We start from the raw sequence: 11,114 nt of genomic DNA, 5'->3' as shown, positions 1-11,114 counted from the left end.
ATTTGAAGATGTTATATTATAATTTACAGGAATTTTTTTAATTTAAAAATTTATTATCATAAGTTATAGGGATTTTTTATAAAATAAAATTAAAGCTTAAAAAAATTTTAATAACCAATTAAAGTAGAGGAGCGGTGTATAAAAATTACTCTTGATTCTCTCATGTTTGTGTAAATATGACTCAGCCTTTTTGTGCAAGCCCAACTCTTGATTTTGAAATAAATGATTATGATTGAGTCATGCACCAGCTCTACTGAACAGTAGAAATAAACTACCCATACTGCAACAAAATTTAAAATTGCTGCAAATGATTGTTTACTACTATTTCTTTTTAATTTTTTTAGATCAACACAAGATTTTCAAAGTATTATCACGATACAGGGATGAGTTTGAATGATTTCAATTAGCACTAGAAATATCAGTACCTCTACCTTGAGTTCATTTTTTGTTCTTGCAAATTCTTGAAATAGATTATTGGAACAGAATTAAATATGAAACATGCCAATTGATGGTCATAACTTATTCTGCATCAACAAAGGAAAATGTTTCTTTTTTAGCTATTGAATTCCCCTTTCAGTATTCTTCAATGAGTTTTCTTCATCAGCAACAGCAACAATAACAGATCTCATCAGAGAGAGATTTATCCCAAACTTGCATTACAAATTTTGAACCCTGTGCATAGCAGGTTAGGAGAAACACATCAATAGCGAACTAGCATAATTAATTTTTTTTACAACATCGACAATTATATGAAAGCAAAATTATGTTTGCCTCCCTTTTTGGTTACCTTCTTTTCTGGCAGGCCAATGATACAGAAAAGTATATGTTAATAAAAGCTCATATATATGTGAAAATGGGTATTCAATTTCAGATAATGCTTACCTCATTAAGCTGGAAAAGATTCAACGGCCGCTGAGTAGGATTGAGTCCATCTCGGACAAGGAATAGGAGGAAATAGTATCTGTAGATGCTAGGAAAGGCCAGTCTCTAGGTGCTTCATTGCTATTTGAAACTGAACCAATGTCGGGTAAGGTAGCATTTACATCCAAGTATTGCACCACTTGCCTCATTGTAGGCCTAGTTAATGGTGAATGGTGTGTACAAAGCAGACTAAGCTTCAGAACCAACTCCATTTCTTCCACCACATACTTACCTTCCAATCTAGAATCAACACTGTCAAGAATCGCCCCTGTTCCAGCATTCAAGTACCCAATCGATCAGAACTGCCTCCTCTGGTGGTCGTTGTGATTCCATAGGCCTCCTTCCGCAAGCCACTTCACGCATGAAGGTCCCAAAAGCAAAAACATCACTGCTCGTAGTGGGTCTTCCCGTTCTAGTTAGCTCTGGTGCTACATACCCCAGAGTTCCCACCACACAGGTCGTTTGAGGAGTTGATCCGTGATCGTAAAACTTAGAAAGTCCAAAATCGCCTATTCTTCCGTTAAGATCAGCATCTAACTGAACATTGCTTGCTTTCACATCTCTGTGCAGAACAACTTGTTCCCATTCTTCGTGGAGATCGAGAAGACCAGATGCTGCTCCTTTGATGATTTGAAATCCATGAACCCAAATAAGGTTGGGTTTTTCATCGCTAAAAAGGAACTTGTCAAGGCTTCCATTGGGCATATAATCATAGACCAAGAAAAGTTCTCCTTGTCGCCTGCAGTAACCTGGGAGCTGCACCAAGTTCCTATGCCTTAGTCTTCCTGTGCTGGCAATTTCAGCTACAAATTCCTTCATATCCTGTTTCAAATCATGCGAAACTTTCTTGACTGCAACTTCCGCTTTGGAAGTAGGTAAAACTCCTCTGTAAACCATTCCAAAACCTCCGCGTCCAAGGAGCTCTTTGTCCTCAAAAGCTTTATTAGTTGCTTTATAAAGATCCTTGTAGGAGAATCTTTGAGGACCGTACTGCTGTTCCCAGTCTTCACGTATTTCTGCATATCTCTTCCTTGCTATATTGATAGTTGCAGAGATAGTTATGAGCAAAACAATTACTATTACCAACGGGAAAATAATTCTTAAACCCCCTGACTTTTTTCCATGAGGAAGTTGAGGAAGCTTTGAAGGGTCAAGGCTTTGCGCTTGCCCACTTCTGTTGAAGCTCCATCCAAGAATATAGTGGTGACTTGATGCTGAACCAGTGAAAGAAGAAAAACCCACATGCATGTAATCCGTGAAAACAAGAGAAAGATCTGTAGGTGTGGACAAGAGAGGCTTTTCTGGTTTCCTACTTCGTGCAGGAGCTAGTGCTACATTGAGTAGCTTTTCCATTCCATCATAGTCTATCCACACCTGCATTGGATTTCCACTAGTTAACTGCAAGCTCTTGTTTTCATTCTCCGAAAAGTAGGACGCCGGAGCTGATTGAATGGATTTTAAGTTGTTGACATCTACCCCAACATGGTTGTTATTGATGTCTTCAACTTCACGGTTTTCTACAGTATCTAACTCAATAGCAAGCAAATGGTTCGAAGACAAGCCAATTGTTGACGTGTTAAAAAGTCCAAGATATTGAGTGTCTGCTGCCCCTTTGAGCTCTGCAGATGGTGAAACAGTGAAGGCAATGCCGTGGCCTCCATTATCAGCTCGAAGCTCGGCAACCATGGCAAACACAAAGTTGGTAGAAAATGAGAAAGACGATAAACCAGAATTGTTCAATAAAGATGTATTGTAATGCATAGGTAACGGAAAGAAAGCATAACCAATTTGATGGTGTGAGGTGTTTGTGAGCTCTAACAGACCATTAGAATGGATTTTTGCAATCCCATTGAGTATTAGATTGGCTTCAGTGAAGCCATTATTGTAGATGAACTGTTTTGTCTCTTGAGCTAAGACTAGTGGTTTAGAGTACACAATAAACGCTAGCAAAAATTGAAGTGATCTATGCAATCTCACCATTGGAACAAAGGAGAAAGGACGTAGCTAAGGATGTTGTTAGCTTATTGGAATCATTAACTTGGGAAGAAATTTGATGAATAAAAAGGAAAAGTGTGAATTAGTTAATTAAAACATTATCCTTCCATCCATTAAAAGGTCTTTTTTTTTTTTCCCTAGTCAAGGCAAACATGAATCGTCAAAGATGAGAGAAGTCCTTATAATATCGAAAACACCTATCCTTTCATCACTATCACAAGCATCCTATCATCTTCTCGCCAACAAGAAATTTTACCTTGTACCCAAAATCTGGAAATTATAATATAAAAATAAAATTACAGTACAAGATTAAAAAAATTAATAGATTCGGAACATGTAATTGTACCCAAAATCTGGAAATTTGCTTGTGCTCTTTTCTGAGAGCAGTTTCCTTGTGCTTTTGAATTCTTTATGAAAAAGTAATTTCCTTTCAATAGATGCTATTATTTGGGGCCATTTGGCATTGTAGATATAATTTTTATTCGGTCGGTCCATTATCAGCAATTAAATATTAGATATTAAAAAATAAAAAAATTATTATAATTATAATTTTAAATTATTAATCTTTTGACTTCTAACAGTTTGCTTTTTAACGTTATATTTAACAAATGATGTGGAACAATTCGTATTGAATTTGAATTAATTTTAGTAGGTAACAAAATGGAATTTGAACTCTCTTTCTGATACCTTTTTTCAAATAAAATTTTAAAAATAATTTAATTTATAAATATAAAATTATAAAAACAAAATGAAGAAAATGAGATTCACATGTACACTATTGAAAAGGAGGTGAAAGCAACATCATCATTAATCCAATTCTTTGCTATGAAAATTCAACACAATTTAAGTATATGCTAGAATTAAATGATAAAACACATATGGTGTAACACCCCTGATTTTTTATATATTATTATTGGGCTTCGTGTAGGTATCCTCATCGCGAAATTAAGTCATGCATAGATAAATATGAACTATAAAATTACAAATTACTGGAAAAAAGTCTCGAATTGGATCGAGGTTTTAGCTACCCCACCATTGTCAGCATCCCGGCGGCTCTCAAGTCGGAATCGGCAAAGGTAAACCCGAACCTTGCTTTTTCGTAATTTTCTAGTGCTTAAATAGGATTAAAAATCCATAAAATATTCGTGGTAGCTTAGAAAATTACGATTCTTTTTGCAATAGCTTAGTAATATTTCTAAGGACCGCGGGGCAGAGTTTTATAATTTTTAGAGCTTATTTGAACAGTTTTTGCAAAAATGATCAATTATAAGGACTAAATTGAAATTTTACATATTGTGATGAATGATTGATTTGATGGGCCCAGGAGGGGCTGTGTGATATGATTGAGTTGTGGATATATGGATTGTGGATATAGAAGTGTGTTTTGAGCCCTTTTGCAGGTTGGGTAGGTCCTAGGTATAGGGGAGACTCTGCCGGATTTTCGGCACGACTTAGGACGTATTGGGTCTTTTCTTGATTTGTATTGAGTCATTTGTATTAAATAATTGTAATATAATTGTCAGGTGAGCCGGGACAGCCTTCTTCCTCTGCCCAGCCGCCACAGTGATTGTCGTCAAGTCTGTGAGTAGAATATTAATTTTAATTGTAATTTCGATATTATTATATGTTCAGCATGCCCATGCATCACTTATATGCATATATTTATGTAGTTAAACTCTAGGCACGATTTTTGATGCATTGATAAATGTTAAAGTGCCTTGGATGTTGTTGTGGTAATTTGGAGCAGTGTGCGTGCGTTGGCGTGCGTGTGATGTGGTGTGGACTATGGATAGGACGGGTAGACACGGCTTGAGTTCTTCGCTGGGACCCGGTCCTTCGGGGTAGACACGGCTTGAGTTCTTCGCTGGGACCCCGATTTGGTATTTAAGTGGAAGTCCGAGCTGAGTTCTTGGGGCACTGAGTTGGATTTAAGAGAGTCAGATAGGGATCAGCTCCCATATATTATGATTGATGTTACAGGGTGCGTGAGTGCTCCAAATTATCTTTTTGATGTTATGATGTGAAAATGATGTGGATGTTGCATTTCACTCTACAGGGTGCATTAGATTTAGATAGTTATAGAGATTATGGTTAAAATTGATATTTTACTCTAAAGTCGAACGCTCACTCTGCTCAATATTTTTCCGTGCCACGGGAGGATATTTTGGGGTTAACTCGCTCCTTTCCTCGCAGGTTGTTTATCAATGTTTGTGTAATTTTATTAACTCCTAGAATTTCCGCATGTGTTAGAAGTATTTATTTGAGTATGGTCTGTAATATTATTATCATGTTGGACCTGTAAACGTATAATGATATGCATGTTTGATGGATTGGATGAGGGAGCTGAGCTCCCATTTATTATTATGTTGATGAGTATATGGAGGGTGAGCTGAGCTCCCCAATTGACTATATATTGTGTTTACAGGTCGGGTGAGTCGAAAACTCCCCGTTGGTAAGTCCATTTTATGGCCGGACTCTGTCCGTTTGTTTTCTTGAAATTGGGCCCAAATGGGCCTTAGAGTTGGGTAAATGAATAGTTAAGGCTTACTACGGGCCTCGGGGGCTTTAGGCTGGCCCAGGTCCTAGTGCCGGTCCGGCCCATAGGTTGGGTCGTGACAAATGTGGTATCAGAGCTTAGGCTCCAGATTCATAGGGAAAAATTATCTAAGTGTTGGGAAGAGTCTACTAGGAGTCACATGCGGAGTATAGGATTCTGTTTCGTCTTTTCCTGTAATTCTTTGTTTCTAGATTCTACGTTATACCTCGGGAAATATAAGATTACCTCAGTTAGTGTCTTGATTTTCGTAGAGTACACAGAAATGTGAAATAGAGTTAGTAGACATGTGAGATCTATCATGAGGATACGTACTCCAAGAAATGTTATATTTTTGTCAGTATGGGTTTAAATGGTGTGCCCATTTCGTGTAAGACACGAGTACATAAAAGTGAGTCTTAAAAGTACAGTTGCCCTAGATAAGGATGAGGATACCACTACTGGCAGTCATCAGTAGATGACCCAGTCAGAATAAGTTTGTGATAATAGAATATTCAGGAGAGATAAGAAATTAGGAGACCTAGTCTGTCAGGACGTATCGTAGTAACTATACAATGTTCTCGATGTTTGCTGTAGTCGCAGATTCTGATCGACATGAGATTATTGTGTAGAGCTGCGTGCATTCCCGTGGTGCTCCATAATGAGGGTGTTTGAGATGGCTTCTATTTTGGTACAGTTATGCCAGAACAGAGTTCTATATTTGCAGAGGAGTTGGGAACTCCTGGCTAAGAGTCTAGAGTTAGAATATTGAAAGGTCACAGTTGGGTGTAACTAGAGTCAGTGACTCAGTTACCCCAGCACGAGCTAGAGTTACATCAAGAGTTGCCATCAGACCAGAGGTTTCGGACTAGTTGCAAAGTAAAGGTGACACTTATAGAGTGAGAATAGTATACCTTGTGTGTATCAGTATGGAATAAAGTACAACTCTACTACCTAGAGAAGGTCGAAACTATGAATTGATGATTTATAGAGCTATGATATGATAAAAGAGTCATTAACTTTACATGGTTCGGCAAGGTGGTAGATGTAGTACCTTTGTTCTGACAAGTTTGGATATAGTACTATCTTTTCAGAATGGAATGAAGGTTATTAATGATAATGATTACTTATTGAATAGTGTCCCAGATGGGAATGTATAGTGTGGTATAGAGTAGTTGGCTCGGGTATCATGGAGAGGATACAAGTTCCATTATAGGAATCATATATAATCGAGATCACGATGGATGTAAATCCTTTGAATTGGATGACGGGTTTGGGTGCGAAATCTTAAGTTTTGGAATTGAGTAAACATGGAAAATAATAATAATAATAATAATAATAATAATAAATAAAATTACTGCAGAATCAGTTCTCGAGGTAGTAAGGGTATTATGTAAGCTAAAGGATAAGAATAGAGATCATACAATAAAAGTATGACTGTAATTTGCTGAGTTCCTTTCTAATTTCAAATTATTCAAAACAATAGTATAATCTAATTATAATAGTGTTAAGAGTAATAAATTAGCGAAGATAAATCACAGAAGGCCAATGGATAAAGAAAGTGCAGAATGAAAGTTTGGGCAATTGATTGCAGATGCAATATAATCTAAATGCTAGTGGAAGTACTAGCTAGAGTGGTCAAAGGACCAAATCTGAGTAGCACAGACATATGATAACGCGATAGAGACTCTGAAAGATATAGTTAGCAAGTACAGTTATTATGTTAGGAAGAAGAATGGAACCAAGGATAGAATAGTCAAGTTTTATTTTGGGTAAGACAAAGGAAATAAATGAAAGGACAACCTAAAGAGCGCATAATAAAAGGAACAAAGTTAAGATATAGGATAGGCTAAGTGTTATTCTTGGCAAGGAGAATGACAAGGATGGAAAACCCAAAATGGGACCACATTAGTGAGAAAAGTGATGGAGGTATGGAATACAATAATAATGAGTAAATGTTAGAAGGTGTGCGATGGTATTGCGGACTACCTAAATAGGTAGAGAAAGAGAAGTTAGTAAGCAGTAAGTTGAATAAAAGTCAGTCTAAGGGATCAAATAGATATGATGAGAGGAAAAGAATGATAGATAATGACACATAGGTTTTAGGTTAGACTTTTGAGATAGTGAGAAGGTAGTTAGAGGTTCGTTATGAATGTCAGGCAAACATTTTTAGTGTGATCAACAGAATCACTTTGTAGTGAAGCAATAACGACAGGACAATAGTAGGGGTAGAACGAAAAGTGACAAGTCTGGATGGTTATAAATCACTAGAAAGTTCAAGGATCAAATTAATGACCCTAGATAAGGGTGGAATTAGTGTTGGAAGAATTTATTAGTGAGATAAATCTTTCAGGAATCAACAAAAGTTAAGGGCACAATAAAAACGATGATAGATATGAATCATAGGTCGAGTATAAGTAAAGTTAATAAATTATAAAATATTATGTCAAGAAGGAAAATGGTACGGTAAAGGGTTCATGCAGATGATACCTTATAGGTAGAGCATAATTGTGCTAGGAGATGATGAAATTTGGAGAGAAAGACCAAGAAACTTAGGTGAAACGTTATAATATGACAATCGGGTGTAGTTGAATATAAGAGGATATTTTCTTTCTTTTCAAGTTTAGCTTGTGCTTTTGGTTCTAGAAGGTTATATAAGGAACAGAAACTGAGTCAAGGAGACCTAGTTATTGAGAGTTTAGTAGGCACAAATTCATACATAATTTCCTGATATGAGAATGACAGTAAGTGCATACCTAGTATTAAGTATGAAAGGACGAACAGAGTAATGACATGAGTTAAATTGAGTTAGCTACTAAGGCTTGCAACTGTTTTAAACTATGAGCTGGAGGAAGTACTATTTATGGTTGAGATTCAATAGATGAAATTGTTGCTGATGGGTAATTTGAGGTTGAAGTTTAGAAAGCTATGAGCAGTATATATGATTATATTAAGGAGAATGAACACGTGAAGTATCTTGTTTGGAATTAAGGCATGACACATATTTCCTACAGCCGTGTTAGTTCAGATGGAACTTATAGTTTATGGGGCTCATATTCATCCAGGATAAGCAATTTCCTACTAAGGCTGATAGGGAATGATAATGTTCTGATAGTTAAGTTGGAAAAAAGGGGATACAAGAAAAAAAAAATTTTTCTATGGGTAATTATAAGTGTTACATAAGGTGAAGAATGTGCTGGTAGGAGTAAATCATAGGGTTAGAATTCTTGAAGTAATGAAACTAGTATTCAAGATAAGACTAAGAAATAAAAAGAAAGTTAAAGTTGATGATGGGATAGACATCTTTGAAGGAAAAGGTGTAAGGATGAGATAGGACTAAAATTAAGGAATAAATACAGCAGGTTAAAATGATACCAACAATACCAAAAATAGAAAAAGGGAAGTGGATAAGATGCAAAGGACAGGAAGAGAGCTCGATAGAGTCAGTTATAATGATGAGGATAAGGAGTGTCTAACCACTGCCCCTGTGTTAACACTACCTATGAGCGGTGAAGGATACACCGTGTACTGTGACGCCTTCAGAGTTGGCCTAGGGTGTGTTTTGATGCGGAATGGAAAAGTAGTGGCTTATGCTTCAAGGCAGCTGAAGAGGCATGAGCAGAATTATCCCACCCATGATTTGGAAATGGCGGCTGTAGTCTTTGCACTAAAAATCTGGAGACACTACCTGTATGGTGAAGTGTGCGAGATATACACCGACCATAAGAGTTTGAAGTACATCTTCCAACAGAGGGATTTAAACTTGAGACAGAGGAGATGGATGGAGCTTCTGGAAGACTATGATTGCCCCATCCAGTACCACCCTGGGAAGGCCAATGTAGTAGCAGATGCTTTAAGCGTAAAAATCTTACGCAGCTTTGGCACATTTCACAGAGAGAAGAGATCGTTGATTCAGAGGTACATGAGTTGATGGATCAAGGTTTAATCCTAGATCTTTCGATGAGGGTATTGTTGGCTCACTTTTCGGTGAGGCCGACTTGAGGGACAGAGTTAGAGTTTCCCAAAGCAGACCAACAATTGATCAAGATTATAGAAAGAGTACAGCAAGGTGAAGGTGGTGAGTTCGGATTTGCCAATGATGGCGCCCTAGTGCAAGGTTCTAGGATATGTATGTCCGATGTGGACAACCTCAGGAATGAAATCATGCGAGAGGCACACTACACACTGTACAGTGTCCACCCAGGTTCCACCAAGATGTACCATGATGTGAAAGATAGCTATTGGTGGAATGGCATGAAGAGAGACATAGCAGACTTTGTGTCCAAGTGCTTGACTTGTCAGAAGGTGAAGTTTGAACACTAGAGACCGTCAGGGAAGCTGCAAGAGCTCCCTATCCTAGAATGGAAGTGGGAAATGATCACTATGGATTTTGTGACTGGGTTGCCTCGTACCATGCGAGGATATGATTCGATATGGGTAATTGTGGACCGTCTAACCAAATCAGCTCACTTTTTGCCTGTGAAGACTACGTATTCAGTGGCACAATACGCCCGACTCTACATTCGAGAAATAGTCAGATTGCATGGAGTTCCAGCTTCCATAATATCTGACAGAGGGCCCCAGTTCACTTCTCGGTTTTGGAGAAAGTTGCAGGAGGCACTTGGCACACAGTTGAACTTTAGTACGACTTTCCACCCTCGCATGCATCGACAGAAAGAACAATCCAAACACTGAAAGACATGCTTCGCATGAGTGTCTTGGATTTTGGAGGTCAATGGGATGATCAGCTAGCTTTGGTGGAGTTTGCCTACAACAACAGTTACCATTCCAGCATAGGGATGGCACCCTATGAGGCACTATATGGAAGAAAGTGTAGGTCTCCTCTGTGTTGGGCGGAAATGGGGGAAGCGAAGGTGCATGATGTAGACCTAGTGCAGTACACCTTAGAGGTAGTTCCTTTAATCACGGAACGATCAAAACAAATTTTCAAGAGGCGTAAGAGTTATGCGGACCCAGACGGAGGGATGTGGAGTTTGCAGTAGGCGACTATGTATTCCTGAAGGTTTCTCCAATGAAGGGAGTCATGAGATTTGGAAAGAAGGGCAAGTTGGCACCTCGGTATATCGGACCTTTTGAGGTTACGGATAGAGTTGGAGCAGCTTGCTCACCGTTGGAGCTACCACCCAACCTTTCTCACGTTCATCCCGTATTTCACATCTCCATGCTCAGGAAATACATTCCAGATCCTTCTCATGTACTACAACCAGATGTAATAGAGCTAAAAGAGAACTTGACATTTGAGGAGCAACCTGTAGCCATAGTGGACTACCAAGTGAGACAGCTGAGATCAAAACAGATCCCTATGGTTAAGGTCTTGTGGAGGAGTCAGTCAGTGGAAGAGTGCACCTGGGAGTTAGAACGGGACATGCGTAGCAAGTACCCTTATCTGTTCAATGTATAATCATGTGCTTTATTCTGCCTTGTGTAAAATTCGAGAACGAATTTTCTGTAAGGGGGGAAGAATGTAACACCCCTGATTTTTTATATATTATTATTGGGCTTCGTGTAGGTATCCTCAATTCGCGGAAATTCGACAGTTGTCCGGATCTGTGAATTTCCGGCGAACAGCATGCACTAGGGAAAAGTCTCTGAATTAGATCGAGGTTTTAGCTACCCCACCATTGTCAGGCATCCCGAGCGCGTT

General features: G+C 38.3%; 1 pseudogene; it reads right to left on the bottom strand.

Moving 5' to 3' along the window:
- Positions 1 to 861: 861 nt before the first annotated feature.
- Positions 862 to 2,968, bottom strand: LOC110635283 (L-type lectin-domain containing receptor kinase SIT2-like; annotated as a pseudogene).
- Between the last annotated feature and the right edge of the window lie 8,146 nt (positions 2,969 to 11,114).

Source organism: Hevea brasiliensis, chromosome 16, assembly GCF_030052815.1.
Source record: "Hevea brasiliensis isolate MT/VB/25A 57/8 chromosome 16, ASM3005281v1, whole genome shotgun sequence".
Lineage (NCBI taxonomy): Eukaryota > Viridiplantae > Streptophyta > Magnoliopsida > Malpighiales > Euphorbiaceae > Hevea > Hevea brasiliensis.
This window is presented reverse-complemented; position numbering and strand designations above follow the sequence as displayed.